A 27,517-nucleotide genomic window follows, 5' to 3' on the forward strand; every position below is an offset into this window, starting at 1 on the left:
ATGAAACAACAGATCATTTTTCAGGAAATATTCAAATAGTATAAATTTTATCCATGATTCCCAGTTTCATGGTTGACAATTTCAGATATCAGGAATTTGAAATGATAAATATCTTTTGTGAAAAGAAGAAGAAAATTTGGATTGGCTCTATGATCAGTTCTATTTAAGAAGGAGATATGTATTGCATTCAACTTCCAAGATTATCTTATATCTACCGTGTAATTCTCCAACTTCATAATTTCTTTGCATTTCCAGAAATAAGATGAAATAATGAGCAGTACTCTATAAACTGTACATAAGGTACCTTGTTTACATATCATAACAACTTGAGAAGAACAATTTAAGATCTCTTGGTGCCTTCAGAATTTTTGGAACAAAAAAAGAAAGGAATGTAAGTTTCAGTGATTTTTATAGATGCATACATATAACTTCATTGCTCTCAAGAGAGTAATACAGCTGCTAAAACACCAAAATAGAAAATGCTATTAGATAAAAAAGATATTATTTAAAACAACAACAACTATTCCTATGTCCTGGCAATGGCCCATGGCAGACAATATTATTACTACCAATTTCCTACCCCATACAAACCCAAACAATAAACACTTTTAAAAAAAATTTTATCCATATGAAGGCTATTTTCTATCATTATTTCATTGACTAGTAGAAGTGGAAGAAATATGAAAAATCATACAGTCTAACATTTTCATTTTATAGATGAGGAAAGTAAGGCTCAGAGAAGTGAAAAGATTTACTTAAGATCATAAAGAAAAAGAATGGCAAATCTAGACCTTGAGTTTAGGTTTTTTTTACTCCAAGTCTGGTTTCTTTCCATTGTGTTAAACTATCTAAATTTAGTTTAGTTTAATTCAACTCAAATTAATTCATCAAGAACTGGCTGTGACTAAAAAAATTGGCCTTAGTGTCATAAGGTTCTTGGTTTAAGTCTTACTTTTGGCATGTAATTAATGCAAGACCCTGGACACAACTTATAACATTCTAGTACTCCAGGCAACTCTGTCTCTAAGTCTAAATTTCATAATTCTTGAGGGAGTTTCCTTAGCAGGAAGCTTTTTACATTAAGTAAGTCATAGGTCAAAAAAAAGTGTTGGAAATAGTATATTTCCAACAGTAGTTACTCTTCAATTCCCCTGAGCAAGAATCAGGGAGTAATTATATTTCCCTTGAAAAGAAAAATACAAACACTCAAATCACTGACCAAAAAAAAAAAAAAAAAAAGTAACAATAACAACAACTACTCCAGCAGTTAGAAGAAGAGAAAGCAAGGATTTTCTTTTAGATGTATATATCTTGAATTTATATCTGTATATAAAAGATATATTGCTAATAGTGGCTATTCATTATTATTAGATAGTTTTTTCTTTTTCTTTTAAATAGTATTTAAAAAAATAAAAAACAAATATCATTTTATTTTTTAATTACATATAAAGACAATTTTTAACATTCATTTAAATTTTTTTGAATTCCAAATTTTCTCTCTCCTCTCCCCTCTTCCCTCCTAAAATGGGAATCAATTTGTTACAGATTATATATGTGTAGTCATGAAAAATATTTTTTCATATCAGTAATGCTGTAAAAGAAAAAAAAACAGACCAAAAAGCAAGAAAAAAGCCATGAAAAAGATTTTTTTAAAGTGAAAATAATATGCTTGGAATTGCATTCAGAATCCATCAGTTATTTCTCTGGATGTGGAGAGCATTTTTCATTGTGAATTCTTTGGAATGGTCTTGGATCATTGCATTGCTGAGAAGAGCTAAGTCTATCATAGTTGATCATTGTACAACATTATTCTTACTGTGTACAATGTTCTCTTGGTTCTGTTCACCTTACATAAGTTCATGTAAGTCTTTCAAGTTTTTTCTGAAATCCAACTATTTGTCATTTATTATAGGATAATAGTATTCTCTTACATTCACATACCACAACTTTTTTAGTTATTCCCCAATTGATGGGGAATTTCCATTTCTTTCCATTACAAAAAGAACTGCTATAAATATTGTATATCTAAGTCCTTTTCCACTTTTTATAATGTCTTTGGGATCTTGTATGGTACTACTGGATCAAAGAGTATATACAGTTTGATTGCCCTTTGGACATAGTTCCAAATTGTTCTCCAATATGGTTGAATCTCTTTACAACAATGCATTAGGGTCCCAATTTCCTTACAACCTCTCTAACATTTATCATTTTTATTTTGTGTCTTACTAATCAAATTAATAGGTACTAATAGTATCTCAAAGTTGTTTTAATTTACATTTTTCGAATCAATAATGATTTAAAGCATTTTAATGTGACTATAGATAGTTTTGATTTCTTTATCTGAAAATTGCTTGTTCCTATCCATTGACCATTTATCACTTGGGGAAATGACATATCCTTATAAATTTGACTCAATTCTCTATATAGTGAGATCAGAATATCATTTTTAAAAGGAATAAATGTGGTAAACATTCATGGCAGGTCTGCCAGATCTATTGATTCTTTATTTATACTATCTCCTTTCTTTTCCAAGCTCTCCTTAGATAAGTATAGCTTTTGAAACTAACGGTTTCTCCAAAGATAGATACCAATGCTTCTTAATAGTTTACCTTTCTATGTTGAAACTATTTTAAGCTATAATTAGGAAAAAAAGAAATCCGAAAACATTCTGTTAGGAAGGAGAAAGCTTTAAAGTACTGATTTTTTTTTTTGCAAGACTGAGATCTCTGGCTAGACACTCAGACCCCTAAGAGAGTTATATCAATTTTATAATCTCCCAGGGGAAAAAAAAATTCTTATATAAGGGCTTTCCCTGGGGAATTAGTCATCAGAGTCTATGAGTGGCTAATAAATCAGGCTGACATTGAGCTGGGACATCCATCTTCCCAAATTCAGTTTAAGAGAAAAAGTCACTCCAAAAAGAGAATTACCAAGTGGCTAGGGACAAAAAAAAACAAAAAACAAAACAAAACAAAACAAAAAAAAAAAAAAAAAACAGACCAAAAAGCAAGAAAAAAGCCATGAAAAAGATTTTTTTAAAGTGAAAATAATATGCTTGGAATTGCATTCAGAATCCATCAGTTATTTCTCTGGATGTGGAGAGCATTTTTCATTGTGAATTCTTTGGAATGGTCTTGGATCATTGCATTGCTGAGAAGAGCTAAGTCTATCATAGTTGATCATTGTACAACATTATTCTTACTGTGTACAATGTTCTCTTGGTTCTGTTCACCTTACATAAGTTCATGTAAGTCTTTCAAGTTTTTTCTGAAATCCAACTATTTGTCATTTATTATAGCATAATAGTATTCTATTACATTCACATACCACAACTTTTTTAGTTATTCCCCAATTGATGGGGAATTTCCATTTCTTTCCATTACAAAAAGAACTGCTATAAATATTGTATATCTAAGTCCTTTTCCACTTTTTATAATGTCTTTGGGATCTTGTATGGTACTACTGGATCAAAGAGTATATACAGTTTGATTGCCCTTTGGACATAGTTCCAAATTGTTCTCCAATATGGTTGAATCTCTTTACAACAATGCATTAGGGTCCCAATTTCCTTACAACCTCTCTAACATTTATCATTTTTATTTTGTGTCTTACTAATCAAATTAATAGGTACTAATAGTATCTCAAAGTTGTTTTAATTTACATTTTTCGAATCAATAATGATTTAAAGCATTTTAATGTGACTATAGATAGTTTTGATTTCTTTATCTGAAAATTGCTTGTTCCTATCCATTGACCATTTATCACTTGGGGAAATGACATATCCTTATAAATTTGACTCAATTCTCTATATAGTGAGATCAGAATATCATTTTTAAAAGGAATAAATGTGGTAAACATTCATGGCAGGTCTGCCAGATCTATTGATTCTTTATTTATACTATCTCCTTTCTTTTCCAAGCTCTCCTTAGATAAGTATAGCTTTTGAAACTAACGGTTTCTCCAAAGATAGATACCAATGCTTCTTAATAGTTTTCCTTTCTATGTTGAAACTATTTTAAGCTATAATTAGGAAAAAAAGAAATCCGAAAACATTCTGTTAGGAAGGAGAAAGCTTTAAAGTGCTGATTTTTTTTTTTTTTGCAAGACTGAGATCTCTGGCTAGGCACTCAGACCCCTAAGAGAGTTATATCAATTTTATAATCTCCCAGGGGAAAAAAAAAATTCTTATATAAGGGCTTTCCCTGGGGAATTAGTCATCAGAGTCTATGAGTGGCTAATAAATCAGGCTGACATTGAGCTGGGACATCCATCTTCCCAAATTCAGTTTAAGAGAAAAAGTCACTCCAAAAAGAGAATTACCAAGTGGCTAGGGACAAAAAAAAACAAAAAACAAAACAAAACAAAACAAAAAAAAAAAAACCCAAGGGAAAGATTAGCCTAATCTATAAAAGGATGACCCTGAGGGAGATGATGACTCACCTTGCTGCTCTAGTTCAGTAGAACACCAACACTGCTAGATAGATTTAGAATCTAAAGAAATCTCAAAGGTCACCTACAACATAATTGATTAACTGCATTTTATTTTGAACTCCTACCAGTTAGTTATGTAATTTCTAGAAATAAAATAACTAACAAGCATTTATTATATTTTTCTACATTAAAGATACTATATTAGGTGCCAGGGATATATTGACAAAAATGTCCTTGCTCATAAGAAGCTTATATTCTGTTAATATGTTCAGTATAAACAGATTTCACTAAAATGAAACTATTTGAATTTCCTGTGACATTCAGTAGAACCAAATTTGCTATAAATCAAACTTCTTCCTGATTTAATGGGACAAGAATCATGGCTTTTTGTCTTTTCATTATCTCTCTAAAGATTTACTACAATGTTTTTCACATAGTTGGTAATTAATAGGAAATGGAGAATTGATTTAGACTTGAATTCTCTCCAACCTATCTTTTTATTTATTTATTGCCATTTTGTATCCAATACTTGAAATGTTACTCCTGCCTTTATAACTTTGTCCCAGCTATTTTCTATTCTCTAAAATGTTCCTGCTTCTCATCTGTACCTTTAGGTTCCTCAGTGCTCAACTCAAGTTTTACCTTCTCCAGTGGAGTCCCCTGGTTGCAAGTGATTTACTCACTCCCTACCAAATGACTGTTTATTTGTTATATTTGCTAAACATATATATTAGTTAACAGGATGTCTATCCCCTCTCCTAGCCCATCCCCATTCGAATATAAACAGGAGATGATCAACTGTGACATATGACTTCCTTTTCAGCAGTTCAATGATCCAAGGCAATCCCAATAATCTTTGGGTGGAAAACTCCATCTGTATCTAGAGAGAGAGAAAACTAAAAAGACTGAATTAAATCAACACATGCTATGTTCACTTTTTCTTCTTTTTCTTCTGTTTTCTTTTTCTCTTGTGATTTTTCCCTTTTATTCTGGTTTTTCTTTCCCAACATGATTTGTAAGGAATTATGTTTTTTTTTTTTAATGACTGTACATGTATTAAAAAATATATTGTTTTTACATATAACTTGAGAAAATAAAAATAAATAATAAAAATAAAAAGGAAAAAGAATATAGGCAGGAACTGTTTCACTTTTGCATTTGTATCCCAAATTTCTAGCACAGTGACTGATACCTAGTAGGTGCTTAATAAATGCTTGTTGATTGATTGACTTCACTTTGACTATTAGCTTTCCTGGCTATCTATAGGCCCTGAATTAGATAAAGGATATTTAATATGAGGTGTTTCTTAGCTCTATCAATTCACCTTGTGAGCCAGAGCTAATAATATTTTATCTGCTGTAATGCTTTCCCTGATATTTGATATCTAGAGTTTTATATGCTTTTCTTATTGTGATCATTGTTATTGTTTAATTGTTTCAGTCTTGTCTGAAATTTAGGGTTTTCTTGGCAAAGATACTAGAATAGTTTTCCATTTCCTTCTCCAGCTCATTTTACGGATGAGGAAATTGAGGTAAACAGGGTAAAGTGACTTGCCCAAGAATCACTCAGCTAGTAAGTGTCTGAGACCATATTTAAACTGGGGACTTGCTGACTCTAGGCCCTCTGTGTTATCCACTGCACCACCTAGCTTCCTCTGTTTTAATAATACCTTATGTTTATATGGCGCTTTAAGGTTTTCAAAGCAAATATTATCTCGTTTGACCTTCAAAAGACCTCCTGAGATAGGCATTGTCTCTTTCTATGTCTAAAGCAGTTCATTCAGGTGTGACTTTTTTTTAGATGCAAGACATGATTAGCTAACAGTTGAACTAATAGTGCTACTTAACTAGTGCCTGAGATACAGTAAGCTTTTAACAGATATTTATTTACTGACTGAATATTTTTTGCTATAGAATATGTGCATTTATATACATACCTATAAATAGCAATATCTTTGTGCATTGAAAATTTATGCCACCCTTCCCTTTAGAATATGAACTAGCATTTCACAAATAAAATCCTAAAGAAAAAAATTATAAACACTTCTATGTGGCTTTGGATTCTTCTTGAGAAGATAACAAGACTATTCTCCTGGCACTTTAAAGATAATTGGAATTTATGCCTTTAAAAAAAATTATTATTTAACTGTTAACTGTTCCCTTTTTGTTTCCATCTCTAAAATCAGGATATAAAGTCTTCCCTTCTTTTCCCAGTAATATTTTCATAGGTAAATTTTAATTTGGTTCTAGATAACCCTGTGATATGTGGAGCCATAGATGAGATATTCCATATCATCCCTTGTTAGCTAATAGTGAATAAATCAGGTACGTTCTATTCTTATATTCATTCCCCTCAAGTAAACACTGCACTCTAGATCTAGATGTAGCAATATCAGCTAAAACTTTGATCCCCACCAGTCGCCATCTTGGAATGCCCCAAAAGGAAGGATTATCTCTAAAGCATCAATAATAATTTCATTCTTTATCCCCAAAAGGAAAGTTGAAAAACTATCTTTGGAACTGGCCTTGCATCCTATTATGGGGACCTGCCATACCATCTCCCCCATTTTCAGACAGATTGGAAGGCCCTCCATATAACATTCCTATCTATTGTTGTTTGTAAAGAATCTCCTTTGATAAATCTATTTGGGAAATGTAAATCTTATTCATGTTTCCTTTTCCCCTTCATAATGCAGACATTTGAGTGAACATATTTGAAGAAATATTTATCTCCAAATGAGAGAACTAAAATGTATAAGGAAGACACATCAATTTTTTCCCTCATTTTAAAACTTCTGGAACTCAAGGAGCCCTGTGCCAAATGTTGTAGTGAGGCACCCTAATTTATCCTGTGGCTGCTGAACAGCCATCTGCTGTCTTTGATGTTCAGGGATGCTAGATGCCTTTATAATGCTGCTATCTCTCTTAAAATTAGCTTGGAGATTTTATCTGAACATAACCTTCTTTAGGAAGCTTTGTTTGGGTGCCAGCCTAGACAAACATTTATTAAGTGCCTCCTTAGGCACTATGTTAGATGCTGGGAATACAAGACAAAAACCAGTCTCTTTCTCCAAGAACCTTATATTATACTTTATGGAAGTAACATATATAGAAATGAGGAAGGACAAAATATGTATGAAGTAACTTGCTTTAGGTTGGAGCAGGAGAAAGAAGACCTAACAACTAAAGGGATCAGGAGAGACCTTGATTAGGAAGTGACACTTCCATTGAATCTTCAAGACATTGATTCCAACTTTACAATATCTATTGTCTCATTCACTTAAGCATTGTCTCAGTCAACTAAGATGACATTTCTTCCAGGCTTTCTTCTTTCCTTATGCAATTCTTTTCCATGTTTTTTCCTCTGTCCAGAAAGGAGAATTTACCCTAACTGCCAAGATTTCTACATTCTACTTTTCTCTTTGCATTTTGTGAATAGTGGAAGCACAGATGCTGTCCATCCCTTGCTCTTTTCACATGAGTAATCCACCATCTTTTCTAATCGCACATTTTCCCTTAATTATAAAAGTCATTGGTGAAAATATGATGCAGTGTATTTGGGTTAGCAACAGTGAATAGTGAAGATGACATTGCTTATAGTTACATGGGGTGGCTACAAATAAACAAGCTATTTGTTCTGAGGGAGAAGGCTTGGAAAAAATTTTTGGGATGTGGCAGACTTGTTTATTTCACAATATTGGGTTTACAGGAAATTATAATTACACTTATGATAAGTGTTCTCATCATCACACAGTATTATAGCTACCCAAGCCCTTATGTAATGAGATCTCTGACTGAAAGGAAAGAATATTGCTCTTTTTGTATAATTCCATGTTACATTCTAAAATTATTTGAGCCAATGTATTGTTCATTGCAATACATGCTAACATTGAACTTGATCACTTTTATGATCTTTGCCAGTTTGATGGGCGGTATTTGAGAATTGTTTGAATGTATATTTCTCTGATGATTAGCAATGTGGACCACTTTTTGATGTAGGTTTTGATGTAGAGTGAAAAGGGAGTCCTGGAGCTGAGAGTGGGCTCAAAGCCTATCTTTGGCATGTCCTAGCTATGTGACCTTGTGCAAGTCAGTTAATCTCTTGGCATTCTCAAAGAGTTGAGAAAGCACCATCATGCATTGATGCAAGGAGTTTCTCATTCAACACACAGCCAGATATTCCCTTTTACTGCCCCCCTCCCAACTAATGACTTTTATGAACAAGTAATGGTAATTTAAAATATTTTTCGTACACATAAATTTTTTGCTAATTAAAACAATAAAACAGGAGTGGTCAGCATTTTTGGAATTGTACTTATTTGGCATTTAGTTATATAAACTTTGGTTTTGCACTCAAAGTTCTGGGCTTATGTGGACCAGGTTCAATCTTGGGTCCCCCAAATCCCCAAATCATTCTCTTTGATGAGGCCCTGAGCCTAGTTTCTTTGGGAACTTCAGAATTTACATTATGTATAGATTTCCAGAGATGTGAGCAAAGAAGCCATAATTTCCATGCAAAAATGTGTGGTAACAACACATATTGGGTGAGAGGGGTGGGGGGTTGGGGGATTAGATGATACAGTGAATAGAGCATTAGCCCTAGAGTCAGGAGTACCTGAGTTCAAATCTGACCTCAGACACTTATTAGTTATGTGACCTGGAGCAAGTCACAATTCCTTCTAAACACATACACATATCCCAATGCCTATTGAATGTGGAATAACTTTTATTTCACTTCACATAAAGAATGCAAAAGAAATAATAAATAATGCAATAACTTTCCTTTCCTTTGGTAAATACCACTTATAATTATAGTGCCAATAACAATAACAACTACTATTTAGATTGCACTTTAAGGTTTACAGAACCCTTTGTCAATATTATGTCATTTCAAATTCACAGTGTTATACCATTTAATCCTTGCAATGATCCCTCTGAAGTCAATGATATTATTCACATTTTAGATATGAAAAAATGAGGCGAAGAGTTTAAGTGACTAGCTATAATTAATAAGTAAGCTAAGATTCAAACAGATTTGCTTGGTTCCAAGGCCAGCACTCTAGCCTCTCCATCCTTCAAAAACCACACTAGAGATGGAAACATTTCTCCAGGTTTAATGTACTCAGGTTTACCTTTGTGGAGGGTTGAAGTAAAATTGGGGTTCCTTAGAGAGACTGCCTCTCCATTGCAAGTATGGGAGCTCAGGATCACTTGCGAATCTGCCATTTCTCCCAGCTATTCCCATCTCTTGATCCTGAAGTTTCTGCCATAGCCTCTCCATTTCTACCATCTTCAGCTGATGTAAGATTAAGCAGTGAGAAATGTGCAGAAGATTAGGCTTCATTTCTCTAGGAACTTCTATCAGCTTTAAAATTCCTGATTTTTAAACTTTTTTGGATCTTTTTCTCTGACTGCCCAAGTGACTTTTGGAAGATCAACTTGTCTCAATTTTATTGTCTAAGTATTAAAGTGTAGCAAAATCGCGGGGGAGGGGAAGTGGAAGAGATAACAGAACCATTGTTAAATTTTCAGGGTAAACATTTACATCGCAGAAATTGTGGATTGTAGAGTTGAGACTTAAGAAAGTATTGATTATGCAGGTCATACTTAAAAATGTGTCTTATGTTGTCAGAGAGCTGTTTGGTAAAAGTTTACCAGCATATCTTTGGATCAAATACACTATTGCCTGAGCAATCAAAGCACTTCCTATGCTGAGATTTAATCACTTCACAGAAATGTACAGACATATTAAGGAGACATAATCAGAGTCTTTTATACACCTATTCAATCTACTCATGGGAATGATCACTTCCTAGGAATTTTTCAACCTATCCAGGATACAACATTCTTTATATATTATCAGAGTCCCAAACAATGAGTTAACCTTTCATCCTTATGGAGTTGATCTTAAAGTGAGAAAAATGGCTTCCAGTGAGTGTATCAGTAAACAACTGCTTAGAATACTTCTGCAGTTGATCTGGCATTTTACCTAGATACATACACAAAACACACACACACACACACACACACACACACACACACACACCTATAACCAGATTGGTATGTATTTCACATAGACATAAACTTACTAAAATGCATATACATGTATACATATATATATGTGTGTGTGCTTATTTTGTTTTGTTTTCTGATAGTCTGAGTATAGAACTGAGAAAGACATTTTCCCACATATGGCAAGCTCATTTTGTCTTTGTGTCAGGAACAATTGAACTCATTAAATTCTGACTTCTACATTGCCAGACTAAGTACTAAACTCCTCCTAAAGCTTAGCATTTGCACAGGTTTTTGTGTAACAAGATGTGAATTTCAGGATCCTAACAAAAAGCTTCCCATAAGCACTTACAATTTCTACACAATAGACTAAAAGAGAGCTGAAAGTGATGAGGAGGAGGGCAGAATGTGGGAGCATCAATGGTTCTTATGAAGACCAAAACATTCTGAGAAAATCATTTAACCTTAGTTTTTTCAACTATAAAATGATACAGTTAGACTAGCTGATCTTCAGTCTCCGTTGTGGCTCTAAATCTATGCTTCTAAGTTCAATTTCAGACTTGATACAAATACCTAAAAGAGCAGACTGGGAAATGATATTGCTATTTTAAGACAACCACAATTGTTTTTACTGGTTGTTCTGAGTTGCTGGATCAATTAATGGTTAAAACTGAGTGACAGATGTGATTATGGAAATACTCATGATGTATAAATTCCACAAGGATATTTCTTTATGTATAGAATTGATGATTTTGTATTAGATTAGGCCCTGGACTTAGGGACTTAATTTAATTAAGCAACAAAGATAAATAAGACACAGTCTCTGCCTTCTAGGAATTTTTAATAAAGTAGCAAAAATAAAACATGTGCATAAATAACTAAAATGATTATAATAATTAACTTTTATGTAATGCTTTAAGGTTTACAAATACTTTTCACAGACTCCTTTGGGGATTTTGTAGAAAAAGAAACAAGCTCAGAGACGAAATAATCTGAGGCAGCTAGGTAACATAGTGTACTGAGAGCTGTATATGAAGTTAGGAAGACCCTAGTTCAAATTTATCCTCAGACAACTAATCTCAGACACTAGCTGTCTGAACCTCGGAAAGTCACTTCACCTATGTTTCCCTCAGTTTCCTCAACTGTAAAAATGAACTGATAATAACACCTGCCTCGAAGTATTGTTCTGGGTCTCAAACAAGGTAATCTTTGCAAAGCACTTAGTAGTGCCTGTCACATAAATATATGAATCTTGCTATAAAAATGCTGATTCCTCCCAGTTTCTAGCTACATGAAACTAAGTAAACATCTATCTTTCTACCTTTCCTCAACTGTGAAATGAAGGTAATAATAATAATACCTATACTTCACTAACTCACAGGGTGGTTTTGAGAATCAAATGAACAATTTGTAAAGTACTTAGCATATAGCTGTTGATCTTCCTTAGTCCTTGAGGAGGACTAATGGCAACAGGAGGGTGATGTTTTAACTAGCAAGCAAATTAGATTTAAGTGAGGCAGAGATGTGCAAAGTCATCAGCTTCACTTTCTCTACCAGGGTCATGGAGGTCCAGTGGCAAAAATATAGATCAGTACTATAGGAGGGACACTGATGCACTGGGAAAGCTTGACCTTTTTAAGATTTTTCTGAGCTAAAACCCATTCAATAATTAAAAGCTAAGTAAGAATTGAGGCAAAAGATAGCCTAATTTGCTTTGACAAAAGAATCAATCTCCTGTCATAGTCAGTAAATATTTATTCTTCCCCTCTATCTCATCCCCCACCTTCTTCTTTTCCATTTCTCCTTTATGCTTTGTCTTCTCCCTATTCAAGTGGTGCCTGGGATTGTATTGCTTGCTTATATTTGTATCTCCAGTGCTCCTCACAGTGTCTGGCATAGTAAACACATAATAAATATTCTATCTTTCTATCTATGTCTCCTCCATTTTGAAATTTTGAAGTTGATTTTTTTTTTTAATCCAAGGATATGCCTCTCTTATCCTTACTGAATTTTATCGTGTTTGAGTAATTTCAGGGATTTACATCTATTGTCCACTATGTGAACCATCCGTCCTAGCTTTCTGTCATTCACAAATTTGAGAAACAAGCCACATATCCCTTTAGCTAAGTAACTGATTTTTCTGTAAATATTAAATAACACTGGGCCAAGTAGATCCTTGGGGGTACTTTACTAAAGATCTCCTGACAAATTAAAGTTGAATTCTTAACATATACTCTTTGGTTCTAACCATTCAATCAGGTCAGAATATTATGTAATTATATTATTATTTAATCCATATTACTTCTTTTCCAATAAAAAAAGATACTAAACCATATCTTCATCATTCTTCTGAGTGCAAAATGATACTCATTTAGTAATTCAGGTTTTTTTTAGAAAAAGAAAGTACTCATTTAAAAATTAAAAGTTTAAAACTGAAGAGATTCCCATATGTCTTATAACAAGCTTTATTTAAAAAAAGTTTTTATTAATATTTTATGTTTCTCATATCATTAGAGTATTCAAGATACTCCCTGAGAGCCATTCTATATGACAAATAAGTTTTTTTTTCCTTTTTAAATGAAGTGAGAAAAACCACCACAAATGAGTGATACATTGAAAAAGTTCAAAAATTTGTATAATGTGTAACACCTGTGGATTTCCTACCTCCATACAGGGTTAGGTTGTGGATTTTTTTCCCATGTAACTTCATTGAAGTCTCATTTGATCTTTTTAATTTTGCTACATTTACTTTTGATTTTTTTCTTGGTGTACTGTTCTTTCAATCTACATTATTGTAGTTACTGTATGTATTGATTTCTTGACTCTACTTACTTTATTCTGCATCATTTCATATAGATCTTCTGACACTATTTTTAACTGTCCATTTGACACTCATTTATCTTCTTTTAGTTGCCCTTGTTTTCATCTGTCCTTTATAGACATTTTACTATATTTTTGACAAGTTTATTGAGTTAAATTCCCAAATACCTTTCATTTTCCCCTCAAACCTGTAATTAGAATTTTATTTTTTGAGAGTTTTCCATCTATTCTGGGTTGGCTTTCCTTTTAGAATTGTAGTCTACAGAATCCTAGATCCATCTTGAAAATTTGATAATTGAAAATTTTGTTCTCCTCAAATCTAGGCTACATATCAGACTTTTTTTTTCAATTTATCATAAATTCTAGGAAAGTCTTGTCTCCTCTAAGATTCTCATTATTTTTACCCTAGCTACTAGTTCAGTCAGATAAAAAATAGAATTTCCCCTTGCCAGATCCTTTACCTTTTGAAGTATCTACTTTCTAAAATACCTGGCTTGGTGAATACCAAAAAAAAAAAAAAAAAAAAAAAAAAAAAGGCAGTTTTTTTCCCTATCTTATCCTTTTTATCTTAAAGGTCTTCTGATTATTTTTGTAATTATACTAGCAAATATAGTCTAATCAGCCATGGTTAGGGATACAGTATTGCTGACATTCTTATATTTAAATTGTAGTGTAAGTCCAAATCCTATTGTTAGACACTGTCTTCTCAGCCAGCTAGTCTTTTCCCAAGCAAATTTTGTCTATTATATATGTTATTATCAATGGATAGCAATGAACAAAATATAGTTTATGCCCTTATGGTCTTCAGCTTTTTGCCCAAGACTTCAGAATTTTTGGAGACAAAATTTGTTTCTCCTAAATTATCATTTATGACTAACTGAATCACCAAAAGTGGATAGTAGTGATCCATTTTAGTAAGTCCAACCCTTCTCTGTCCTACATTTTTTAAGCTCATAAAGAAGCTAAATGATTTATACAATTAGCAAAAGCTTGCACAACTGGTATGTGTCTAAAATTTGGATACAAGTTTTCTGCCTTAGCTAGAAATGTTTATGGCAATGGAATTAGACCTGAAAATTCATTGGTATTGGGAGCTCTCAACTAAATTAAATTCTACTAGGATAGAGTGATGCTTCTACAATTAAAGGTAAGGAGAATGGCCTGGTGGCTCAGAGAGGTGAAATATTTTTTCCAGAATCACGCAAAAACTGGACTTGAAGGTAGATCTTTCAACTTCAAGGCTTATTTTCTATCCACTATATAATGTTGTCACTCAAGAATTCATATACTTGAAGCAAATTGGTTTAGCCAGGATTGGGGGTAAGATGGATTTGTAGTGTTGATATAGAAAATAGTTTGATCATGGGGGGAGTAGGCCAAATTTATCCCCTTTTGGCTTTGGTAGAGGTGGCTAAAACAAACCCAGAGATAGGAGTATCATTGCAATTGAATCCTGGGGGGAGGGGAGAAAATTAACAAGGTAGAGGAACATATTGAGAATCAGTTTTTATATGAAACAGCATCAAACTAATAATAACTTACATTATACAGACTCTGAATTTTTATAGATCACAGAAAGCAATGAATTACAAATGTTTATACAGTACTTCATACTTTTCAAAATATTTTGAATACATCACAATACCTATTTGAAATTCACAACAGCCTTGTCAGATTGGAAGTATAAAACTATTCTTTTCCCATCTCCATTTTGTGAATAAGGTCATTAAAACTGAGACAAGTTATTTATTATTGAGGGTTAATGGATGCCATAGCAAAGACAGCATGGTATAAAGAGTATTGAGCATATAGTTAGAAAAAAAACTGCATTTGAATTCTTTACAAAATTTGGACAGTATCTCAAAAGTCTTAGACTTTTATTATGACCATGAACAAGATATATTCAGCATTTGGAGCCTCAGCTTCTTTCTATGCAAAATGAAGGTAATGATCCTTAAATACTTTCTTCCTGGAGCTGTGGTGAAAATAAAATGTGACAGTATTTTTAATATGCTATAAATGCTAATTATAATGATCTTTATCAGTTGAGAGTCACCTTAGTTGACTCTTGAAGAATGTGCTTCTAAGAGGCAGAAATGAGGAAGAAATGCATTTCAAATATGTCAGGTAGTCTATGTGCCAGAATGCCAAGTTTATCTAATATCTAATAGTTCAGGAAATGTAGAGAATTTGAAGGAAAGAAATAAAAAAAAAATAACTCTGGAAAGATAGGTTGGAGTCAGATCATGGAGAATTCAAACACCAGACAAAAAAATGGAATTTCAAAAGGGAGCCCTTAAAAATCCCTGAAGAGGGGATCTCTGTGTCTTGGCAAGATTATTTTGACAATTTGGTGATAGATTGCAGAACAGAGAAATTAGAGACTAGGAGATGTGCTGAAAAAAGTATTGTGATGGTGCAGACAACAAGGAGAGCAATGTATTGTAGCAGAGTTCTGTGCCCCAAAAAAGTAAATACTTGGATCTGCAACATATAAAGTACTGTGCAAACAGTAAAACATCAGGTGAATTATATCTTGGACATAAAAAAAACAGACCTAAAGAAAAGAGAAATCTTGAATTATATCTCTGGAGTCAACAACTCAGCAATTATTGAAACTTCTGTCTTGTAAGAGAAAATACAAATAAAAATATGGAAATAATTTTGTAGTCAAGAAATATTGATTGCATGTGAGATGTGGAAAAAGTGACAAAAACATGGTACTAGATTCTTAAAACTTTATCAAGGCAGAATAATGGTCAAAGGAGACTTTTGCCTCCTCAGGATCAATTGCTCTTATGGGAAGGAGAATAAAGTCCCTCACAGCTCCTACATCCCATTGAAAGACTCTTGGGAGCAAGAGTAACTGACAACAATATCTGCACTGGAAATCCAGTCACACGAAGAACAAACTCAACAAACTAAGGCAGCTTCAGGTCTCCACTAGGGTCATGTGTAGAGGCCTGAAACTCGAGTAGATGCACTGAGGTCAGGACAGCTGAGTACTTGAGGCTAACTACTATTAGACAATACTCTATGGGCATATGCTTAGAAAATGGCCCTTCCCACTATCCTGTGCTGGCTGGATAATTGGTGTATATAGAGAATTGTAGGAGGGACTAGGGGGTGGAATAAGACTAGCTGGGTTCACTTTCGCTGTAGAGACATGATAAGATTGTTGTAGGACTTCAAAACCCTCAGGAATCATTGGATTCTCTGAGACATGATAAGACTGTTGTAGAACTTCAAAATCTGATGGAATCATTGGATTCCTTAACACATAAAAAGACTGTTGCAGGACTTCAAAAACTTGTGGGGATCATTGGATTCCCTGACACGTGAAGCAATGGACAATAGATTGGTTTTGGACTATTTCTTGGCTGCTGAAGAAGGCGTATGTGTGACTGTTGTATACATACCCTTCTTCTAGGACTTTTGGAAATCTCTTACAATAACATATTGATTTATATTGTTTGCTATATCATTACTTGCATGTACAATTCATGTTTGTTGCACCATATTGAGTCTGCACTGGTTGTGGGGAGAGTAATCACTAATAGCCTGTGCGTTATTGCTATGTGCTTGTGTAATACCTCCCATGCTGAAGGGTTTGTGCATACCTGTTTTTAATAAGACCCTTCAGCCAGAAACCCGCTAGCAATCTCCACATCCCTTTGGTGCTTTTCATCTCCCTTCCTGAGATGTTGGGGAGGGCATGATCATCTCCTTTTTAGTGCTTTCACCTCCCTTCCTGAGAAGTCAGGGATGGCGTGACCACCTGTGTTCTAAAACAAAAGAAAACAGGAGATGTAGAGGGCTGAAATTCTTGAGTTGATGCACTGAGGTCAGGACAGTCAAGCACTTGAGACTAACTACTGATTGGACAATATTCTATGGGTATATACTTGGAAAATGGCCCTTCCCACTACCCTGTGCTGGCTGGATGATTGGTATATACAGAGAATTGTAGGAGGGACTAGGGGGGTGGAGTAAGACTAGCTGGGGTCACTTTGGCCATAGACAAGGAAGAAGGCAGTTGGGGAGATCCTACTTCCATCCCTTTCACTTCTAGCCCTAAAGACCAAGAATAAAGACGAAGGACTTCTGCTTATCCTGACTCTGGCTGATTCTAAGGTATTCTGGGTGCTAGCGCAGTCATCACAGTCATGACCTGTAGAGTTCTAATAACCTAATAACTCTGTTTCCTTTCTTCATGAAGAAATGAAATTTCTTTTAGGTTTAGCTCTCTACCAAACTCTACAGGTCATGACCCTAGTGAAATCCTGAAGCTGCCTTAGTGTGTTGAGTTTGTCACTTTTTCCACCTGAGTCATGAAAATTCAGTAGCAAGACAAAAAATCAAGATAATTGTGATGTTTCAGCATGAAATACATGATCTTTGATTTCTGAACAAGCTCTAAGCTCTCCATAATATATGTCTCAGCTGTTTTTGTGATTATTGGAATGAATTGTTCTGATCTATCCATTCCACCAGGGAAAGTTTTCACATGCTGGGGGTAGACACCCTCCTAATTCTTTAATAGTTTGAGTCCTGTCAGTTATCTCAACCTGGTTTAGCCTATCTGCTAAGATGATTTACTAAAGGATGGCCACCATAGCCACCAAGAAGCTCTAGCTTTTTGAAGCCACAAATGAGAGAGTTGGGTGAATCACATAGACACCAAAAATGGATGAGCACCCTTGAAAAGGATTTGGCAAGTCTTCACACCAGAAGTGCTCTTCCATTTTGTGAGAAATGAATGGGCACTTGATTTCCACAGTTATGAAAATTAAACTAGAAAAATGAAACTTGTTAGAAAATTAAAACTTTTAGATTTGAACAGGGTACTTCAAAACTTTCCCTCCATAAGAACATTAGCTCCTTGGGGTCAGGGAAGAGCTTTTGTAATCAGGAATGTTGGCTTGAGATTTGAAAAGAATCCTTTATTTTTTGCCCCTAGCTCTCTACAATTATTTCCCTCTTAAGAAAGTAAGCTCCTTGGAAGCAGGAACTGACTATGGAATGAGAGGTGGAGATTCACATTGGATAACTTCTGTAACATCCAATTAATGGAGAATCAGGAGAGGGGCTTGTGCCTCAGGATACGAAACAAAATACTACCATTGCAGTTTCAAAAGTGTGTCTATTGATCTAGGTACCCATTCTTGTAAGAATGTAAAATGAAATCTTTCCTGTATTCATCAATGAGTCAGTGGAGTTATTGGTAAGATATTTTATTTCTTACAGTATGAACACCCTATAAATCCCATTTGACCATATGTGCTTTCTAAGTTTGAGCTCACTTTATTCAAGTATTTAGTGTGTGCAAGAGGATAATGTGTTGCCATTATGAAAATATATTTGTGTGGTAACTGTCCTTGTTATACCTGCTCAATAAGTACGCTTTCTAAAAGCTAATTATTATTGTCATTTTTCAATCATATACAACTCTCTTTGACCTCATTTGGGATTTTCTTGGGAAGAGATACCCAGATGGCTCCAGAGGAGAAAGTGAGGTTGGTGATTTATATAGCCCTCCCTCACTTAAATCCAGTTCACTTGCATGTTATGTCATGACCTCCCAGATAACAGGGTCATCTTCAAGAACAAAGGCCAAACAACAATCTCTGTGAGTAGGAGCTATTCCACTAAGGAGTGATCAACACATCTTCCTTCCCTTCCTTCCTCCTTATCCCTTCCTTTTCACTGGCTAAATTTCTTTCTTAAGGAATAAGCATTAAATCTAATCACTGTGGCTTTCATTGATTGGTCAACAAAAGGTCCCAGGTCAAGCTCCATTTGGTTGTTTTTTTTTTAGTATCTTTGCTTCAGAGTGAATGTAATTTGCTCTTGTTTCTGTTTTGGTCAGAAACCCTTTAGCTCTTCCCCTCCCAGATTTTTTTTTTTGACTAGGTAAAAAAAAGGCTATTTTTTCCTTCATTTCTTTCTTACCTAGTCTTAAACACTGAAATATGGTTGCTTTAGTCAAACTGAGACCAGTTATAGACTTTAGCTTAAAAAGGTCAAGGTCTTCCACTGCATTTAGGGTTATCTCCAGTCATCTTGATCTATATCTTGCTACTGGATCCAGACGGCTCTGGAGGTGACTTTACATAGACCTCCCTCACTTAAATCCAATTCCTTGTGTGTCATAGCATCACTTCCCTAACGTGATGGTTGTTTTGGGAAATGAATGACAAACAACAACAATTAGAATGGTGTGCCAATTCATTCTTCAGTTCATTTTACAGATGAGGAAACAGGTGTTTGTTTGTCTAGGGTCACATAGCTAATGAATGTCTGAATCTGAATTTGAACTCAGGAGGATGAGTCTTTTTGGTTCTAAACCTGGTGCTCTATCCATGGTACTACCTAGCTTCTCCCTCCCTCCTGCCTAAGCTTATATTAACTCTGGATAATAATATTTGGGAATACAACATCATTAGTAACATTACTAAAAAACCTTATCCCTTGGTATTGATCTTGGAACTGTAAGGAGAGAAATAGTTTTCAGATGGGGCTCTATCGACCACTAAGAGTGGGAGTTGGAAAATAAGCTAGACCCTGAAGGAGGTGCTACAAGGTTCACCCAGATAGTATGTATCACAGGTAGGACATGAACTCAGGTATTATTGGTTTCAAGGTTCTCTCTCCATTCTAACACCATATTGTCTTTCACTATTAAAAAAGAATGGATGGGCAGCTAGATGGTATAGTGAATAGAGCACCAGCCCTGGAGTCAGGAGAACCTGAGTTCAAAACTAATCTCAGACACTACTAGCTGTGTAACCCTATGCAAGTCACTTAACCCCAATTGCCTTGCAAAAAAAAAAAGAAAGAAAGAAAGAAGAAAGAATAAAAACTTAGAAGGGAGAACTGGTTTGGGAAGACTAAATATCCTTTATAATATTTGCAAAGCTTGAAACTGGACTCAGAGTTACACAGTAAGGTTGATTGCTTTTGTGACACTGCAAAGTTCTTGGATGACCCCAGACTTCTCTCTGAAACACTCCCATCAGTGTTCTTCTAGTAAAGTATGGCATAAAATGCTACAATCTTCAAATAGTTAAAGTTGGAGATCACCCAAAATATAATGAAGAAGCCCTGGTGAACCTGATCATGTTATATTACATTACAAGGATGAATGAATGAGAAAATTTTTGATAAGCACTAAACATGATACTGTGTCAAGCACTATACTTAGTGATATGAATACAAAATCAAAAACTGTCTTTTCCCTTAATAGGTTCACTTAAGAGTACATTGACATGCTTTATTCAGGGACAATAGCAGTAAATTTTATTAAGATTCTTGGTTCCAGACTTGGAAGAGAGGAGTGGAGATGAAAAGGTACATTTTATGAAATGGCAAAGTTGGTAAAGAAAGTCATTTTGGGAGATCAATATCTTCAATAGGTCTCATGGTAAAAGTTCCTCAAAGGTATGGTCTTTGATGTAAACAATGAGGAAATATGAGGAATCTATGAAGAAGTAACAGTGTAAAGGATGTCATCAATGAAATGTATGACTGAAAATGAAGAGAGATCCATTACATAGAGTGAGAGATAAACAATAGAGAAATATATTCTAGATTGTTAAATAGACTGCCTATTATGAACTTATGGGAGGATATGGGAAAGAGTCCTAGGAATGGCATGCACAGATGCCTTGTGTTCTGCATAATACTCTCATTAATGTAACCTAAGAATTAAAGCTCTTTGGTATGAGAGACTCTTTAGATCAATATCCAGCACCTGCATGAAGGGGTGGGGTGGAGTTGGCAAGAGCAATCTCTCTCTCTTCTCTCCTTAAATTCTTCGAGATTCCAGCATCAAAAGAAAATACATGAGATGCCAGCCTCTCTTCACGGAGTAAGATAGTGGAAAGAAAATGGTATTTAGACTTTTAAGGATGTGCCTAGCTTGAGCTTGCTACATTCGAGACTTTGGGGGATTTCCCTTGAAATGAGATCTGAGATTCTCTCTTTTGGTTGGCTAATCAATCAACAAACATTCATTAAGTTCCTGTGTATTATGTTATTATGTGCCAGATACAGTACTAAAATTTGGAGATATAAAAGGAGACAAAATACAGTTCCTGCTCTCAAGAAGCTCACAATCTAATAGTTGAGCTGAGTTATCTCATTGCCAGTGGAAGAGCTTCTTTATATGTATTTTCTCTGATTTCTGTTTTGTGGTTGGCTTGGATAAATGAGGTATTTTGTTGTTTTTGTTGTTATTGTTGTTTGTTATTTCTATGTGTGCTCAATGTAAAACTATTATCTGGTAGAAAAGTGGTTAAACCTTGACTATAAAACTTGGGCCCTTCTTCCCTGTTAAGAAATAGTAATCAGGAATTTAGCTTGAACCTTGAAATTACATTCCCTAGACTAATAATATATAATTGAGAGGATATAATTCCAGCATGTACTTCCTTTTTCTGATGGCAGCAAAATGGCAGCCTCTGGCTTCACCTTCTTCTTCCCTTGCTAGAAGGAATAAAAGTCTCTTTTGAAGACTTTTCCCTTAGCCTCTTTAGGCCCTCCTTACACCCAAAATAGTCTCTCTAAGGTAGAAAAAAATACAAAAATCTGCTTTATCTTGCTCTTTCCTCCTTTCTTTCCCCTTTCCTCTCTCTTCTCTTTTCCCTTTCTTCTTTCTTCCTTCCCTCTCATCCTACCTCTCTCCCCATTCATGCCTCCCTCCCATCCTCTTTTCCTTCCTTCCTTTCTTCTTTTATCATCCTTCCTAAGATTTTCCATTTTTCCCCATTTCTCAGAATTTAACTTATTATGATCTCTTCATTTACATTATTGTAGCCATTGTGTATATTGTTCTCTTGGTTGGTTGTGCTTATTTTACTCTCTCAGTTCATATCAGATCTCATATGTCTCTGAATTCCTCATATTTGTTATTTCTTATCACAAAATAATATGCCATTATGTTCATATACCAGAGCTTTTTTTTGATTTTTTTAAATCATCCACAATTCTATTGGTATGTGCTTTGTTTCTGGTTCTTTGCTATTAAAAAAAAATACTTAAAACATATTGAACCTTTGTTTCTATTGAGTTGTCTTTAGTTTCCATGCAGCATGTATATGCCCAATATCAGCTTTTCTTTGTCAAAGGGTATGGGTGATTTGGTCATGTGTGTTTTTCTTTTCTGGACTGTGCCCTGAGGCAGCTACTCCACTGTAATAATACCTCAAACAAAGTACTTCTTTGTTGCAGGTCCCTTTTTGTGGAATGAAGTGAACAAGAATTAAGAAATTATTGTGTGCAGGGCATTGTGAAGAAGAAATAAAGAATTAGCTCTGCTAATATTTATAAACTCATAGAATCATAGCTCTGTATTTGAGAGGGACTTCTGAGGTCATTCAATCCAATTCCTCTACCCCCGTTTTGCAGATAAGAAAAGTGGGGTCCAAGACGGTTAAGTAACATGTGCACCTTTGTGCAGATAATAAGCATCAAGGTCATGTCCTCTAATTTTAGAACCAGTGCTCTTTTATTGATTGCATCCTCATACCATGCTGCCCCCTCACAGAGAGCAATAAATATTTATTAAGCACTTACTATGTGTCAAGTATTACACTAAGCACCATTGATAGAAATACAACAAATAGAACAACAATTCCTGCCTTCAGGGAGTTTCCATTTTAATGGTGGAAAAAAAATCCAAAAAAGGAAGTTGAAAAGTGGAATGGGGAAAAGGGAATAGAAGATGCAAAGCTCAGAAAAGCACGGTAAGGAGGCAAAAGAATCATGGCTGGGTCCATTCCCAAAATGGAGGTTCTAGAAAGAACTCACCAATAGGAAAATTGGAGCTGCCATGGCAAAAGTATATTCTAGGAAAAGAAGGTCCTAAATCACGAAGGAAAATTCAGGGTATAAAGATGCTGAGGCAATGTGAAGATGTTTGGAGAATTAGAAACATAACTAAGAAAGGAATGAAGCAAGACTTGTCTTGGCTTATCCCCCAATGTAAGATCCCAAAAAGAACTCAGCCTTCATGATGGAAGGATAATCCAGGCTCTAAGAGAAAACGGTGAGAAAATATACTATAGTGTTTCTGCATGACTTGAAAGAGAGATGCAATATTATGAAAAACTTCTGAAGCGGGTTGTGGTCCCTTTAAGAAACTGTATTTCCTATTGATCTGTGATCCCTTTCAGAATCTCAACCATTCCTGGGGATGGCATATCCTCACTAGATAAGCTACCATTCCAGGATGCCAGAGCCTTTGATTCAATTAGAAATCCTAGTCAAAAAGTACCTCTTTGAAGTGTTGTTAATTCCAATAGGAGATATGGGCTATCCCAGCCCCCACTGGGTCTGAACTGCTTGGGCTGTCCCAGCCCCCACTGGTTCTTATTTGCTTGGGCTGTCCCAGCCTCCACCAAGGCACCCAATATAATAAGCTTCCATCAACAAAGGTCTTTTGCAGATGGACCTTGGTAGCTCCCTTTGCTTCCAGGACTTTCTATCCACTGAGAACTGCATTCTCAGTGCAAAACTCCATTTTCCATAGATCTGCCACTATAGAAGTCAATCTCTTGGTAAACTGAATTCTATCTTACAATAAGCTTTCATTTTGCAACTAATAATTCAGGAATGAGTGAATTCTTTTACTTCTAAAACCTGTGGCTGATTTAAAAAGGATTCTTAACAACTCTCTGATAGCCATAAATCTAGACCACTCAAACAGCACCACTTCTACAGAAACTAATTTGAGGAAATCCCAATGAAGAGGGAGCAGAAACTAATTCAGGAAATCCCAATTTATAGTAAGATAAGAAAGAAACAGTTTCCAGTCATACCCAGTTGCAGAGGTAGGGAATAGGAATCGCTTAGTTTGCCATCAGTCGCTGTCCAAAAGAGCAGTCTATAATTCTTTAATCATTCCCTTCTCTCCTTCCTTTCTCTTCCCTATAGGTCAGAAGGTAGAGGAGAGGGGGTAGGGAGCCCTCCTTTCCTGTTTCATCCTGCCTCTGGACTTCTAGTGGAAGCTCCTGTCCTCTTGGTATATTCTCTCTTCTTCCCCTCCCTTTCCTCCCAACTTTCCTTTTAGTCCCACTTTAGTCCCAAACCATGTTGGCTATATATCCTTGCCTCAGGATTTAAATCTCATCAGTCTCTGTAGGTCCAAGCCATTTTTCTCACCTTTAGAGGCATTAAACATATTTATATTTTGTTTTGATTTTATTGGTGTGGGGAACTCTTAGTGATGGAGTAGGCATATGGCAACTATTCCACAACTTAGGTGTTTAGAGTTGCACTTTGAGCTTAAGTAACTTGCTTAGTGTCACAATCAATATCAGGATTCCATGTTCTCAATTGTAAGTCAGGGGTAGGAAAAATTATACTAATTGGCCTCCTAGGTCCCTTCTAGGGCTAGAACATTAAACCTATAACTTTAACAAAAAAGCTTTTAGGAAAAACTAATGGATGTTACTCCCTTCTTAACATACAAGGAAATAAAACACAGACATGATTTGACCTAAATTTAAGTAATTACTGTAAAGGAATAGCTATGTCTAAGCACAGTTCAGAAAAGAGAGGTTAGCTTTCTGTCTATTGTTTCATTGTCTCTCATTATTGTTTTCATTACTATTGTCACTAATATAAAGTTAATACTAAAGTGCTCCAGTGAACAGAATATAATTTTTTTTTCTATAAGAGAAGGGAAGAAGATTGTATTTCTTTAATTTTTTTCTTCTGAGATTGCTTTTATGATACACCAAGAATAACAATCTGGATTTGAGCTTCAATGTATTCTCTATAGATATGCCTCTTTTATTAGATCAATGAAGCCCCAAATTCAAGTAGTGAAATAATTATTTCAGGCTAAAAATGTCAAGGATAGTAATGTGTAGCTGCCTTCTCATTATTGGATTACCAGATGCCAAAAAGAGCTTAGACTCATAATTTATGAACCAAAAAAACCAAAACAAAACAAAACCATGAAGTAATAAGATTGCCTTCCTATGCATCTAAAAGACACACACAAAAAGACTAAATGTGGCTTCAGAATAAGACAACATCTTTCCCCATTTTTAAAAGCATAGAAAATATGACAGAAGTAGATATGGATTTATATACAGATAGAATAGTTGACCTCATACTCATTTACCAAACGCATTCAAGTTTAATATCTAAAGTTGTAGGAAGTTTAAAAGTTTCTGGAGATTGCTTTTCTGTAGATGTATATTATGTAATATTACATGAAATGATGATTGTTCATCAGTAAGTTGTAGTTATAAATAGATCACATTCTAAGCACTATAAATTGAGGGAATTTAACTTTCATTTTTTAATTATTTCATAATGGCTTAAATTTTTCATTAAGTGCCTTTAAGGGCTCAGAAGAGTGCAAGGTATTATATATGAAACAATTGTGATATATTCACTCCAATCCAAAGTCCCAGAAATCCTGTTGTCATTTATCTTAAGGGTTCTCCCCTTCTGAGCTACAAAGGCTGTTGTGTATTGCTTTCTAGAGCCCTCAGGTTGGGGTGACAGAACATACCAGGCTTTTTAGAGCCCCCATGCCCATGTGATTAAAACATAACATCTTAGTAGAGGAGTCATGAGGCAAGACTCCAGAGGATGGTAGAAATATGGAGTCCACTTATTTCCCTCTTATATAGCCTCATACCCTTATATAACCAAAGCAACTGCACATGTGCTAAGTATATATTGCACATGCGCTAAGTATATACTGCTCAAGTGGGATCACATAAATAACTTGCTATTGTATGTAGCTTGCCACCTGGTATCACTCTGCTTTAATCACAACACAGGTTGTTACTGCCCCCTGACTTCTCAGGAAAGCCAAGAGCCCTTAGGGGAAGTAGGGAGCTGAACCAGACATTGTTAGCAGGTTTGAGCTGAAGGATCTTTTACCTTACTGAGAGTTTCCCCACTATCTGTGGCCCTCTACAAAAGGCTATTTAAGGATTAGTTGAACCTTGGGGGTTGGGACCTGATAGGAATGTGTCCTTTGAAGGGCCAAGAAAATACCAATAAATGCCAGGTGGTTGTTGTTTTTAATTTATTGGATAACCAAACAATTTCATTCTTTAAATACTTACTTCCAGATTCATCTCTCTAGTTCAGACATTATTTTTATTATTTATACAAGCATTTATTCTGAATGCATTATTTGTATTCTAGAAATAAGTTCTCTTAGAAATCTATGTAAGTCTCAATAATTGTGTTATATGACATAAAAGAGCCATTATTCTGGCTTTCTGTTTAAGAACTCCTCTATGAAGGACTAATTATTAACTCTCTAAGCACTGATTATGCTTTTATCTAATTATTGTTGCAGATCTTCTCTTCCTACTTACTTCCCTTTTTTCAATTTTATTCTCTTGTACTACCTTTGTAGCCCTACCTGCTGGCCCTCCTCAGCTCATTCTTTTGTTTCATGATTATAGCTAATCATGGTCATGTGCAAATGGCCCATTTTATTTTATAAATGGTTCATCTTACTTTTCTGTTCTCCCAAAAATTATCTGTTTCTAACTGGGTATTATCATTTTTATCATGAATGTGCTGTGTTAGATATTTGGGAACATAGCTGAGAGTCCTGTCCCATATATTATGGTCATAGAGTCCTTTTAGCACGTGTATTTTCTCTTGTATATTTTTCCAGTGCAGCCATAGCCTTTTTATTCTCAGCATAAGATGTATTAACAATGCATATTAATTATTATGGAGAGGAGATGGAGTTCCCAAGCATCTTGGGAGGATAATAAGGAATAAGGAAACATATATACCTTCTGATTTTCTCTTCCTCCTCTATTATATTATTTGCCACACTCCTTTCCCCAGTTTGCAATCTAGGGTTCAGATTTTGGAATTTGGGGAAGAAGAGAAGACTCTATTTCTTTTTTTTTTGTATGACAGAACTTTTTTTGGTAACATATTTCACTCTAATTAATGAAGTAAATTGAGTTCTATGAGTCTAAGTTGCTAGATGGTTCCATGAATGCAGGGCCTGAAGTCACGAAGATGGGTTTAATAAGTATCAATCATTTTTACAGTAAAACTAAAGGATCAATGTGCCGTGATAAGATTAGTTATTTCTATCCTAAAAACCAAACATCTTGATTCCAACATCTAATTTTTTTCTGAAGCCCATTACATTTATATGATAGCTAATTTGTACCACAATGTTTCCTTATCACATTATTTTAATTGTTTTCATCTTTTTGCAATATTAAAATATAAAGAATGAATCTCACTCA

The sequence above is a fragment of the Antechinus flavipes genome, chromosome 3 (genome assembly GCF_016432865.1).
Source record: "Antechinus flavipes isolate AdamAnt ecotype Samford, QLD, Australia chromosome 3, AdamAnt_v2, whole genome shotgun sequence".
NCBI lineage: Eukaryota > Metazoa > Chordata > Mammalia > Dasyuromorphia > Dasyuridae > Antechinus > Antechinus flavipes.